Source organism: Trachymyrmex cornetzi, unplaced genomic scaffold, assembly GCF_001594075.2.
Source record: "Trachymyrmex cornetzi isolate Tcor2-1 unplaced genomic scaffold, Tcor1.1 scaffold648, whole genome shotgun sequence".
In the NCBI taxonomy this organism is placed as follows: domain Eukaryota; kingdom Metazoa; phylum Arthropoda; class Insecta; order Hymenoptera; family Formicidae; genus Trachymyrmex; species Trachymyrmex cornetzi.
Window position 1 is genome coordinate 103,557 of NW_017299968.1, and position 488 is coordinate 104,044.

Genomic DNA, 488 nt, shown 5'->3' on the forward strand with positions numbered 1-488 from the left:
GTGAGTCCCCTTACCTCTCACTGCTCGGGGTGCTTGATTATGAGTGAGTCCCCTTGCCTCTCACTGTTCGGGGTGCTTGATTATTAGTGAGTCCCCAAACTTTACTCAATACCGTTCGCCATTTTCAAAGGCGTTTGACTTTGTGTCTTGAAGCAAATGGTTGTAACTTTGAACATTTGTTCGAGGTTAACTAAATATTTCTTTACAGTAGTGAGAGGCAAGGGGACTCACTAATAATCAAGCACCCCGAGCAGTGAGAGGCAAGGGGACTCACTAATAATCAAGCACCCCGAGCAGTGAGAGGCAAGGGGACTCACTAATAAAAGAGACGATCGCTGTCCATAACGGTGTTGAGTCGATGAGCAATTGTTAGCACTGTACACTTCTCGAATTTTTTCCTGATTGTTGTCTGAATGAGTTCGTCTGTTCGCGGGTCCACATTCGCGGTCGCCTCGTCCAGCACGAGTATTGGATTGTTCCTCACAATA

General features: G+C 46.5%; 1 pseudogene; it reads right to left on the reverse strand.

The window, feature by feature from the left end:
- The window catches only part of LOC108767105 (probable multidrug resistance-associated protein lethal(2)03659), a 48,570-nt pseudogene that overhangs the window by 36,901 nt on the left and 11,181 nt on the right, over positions 1 to 488 (reverse strand).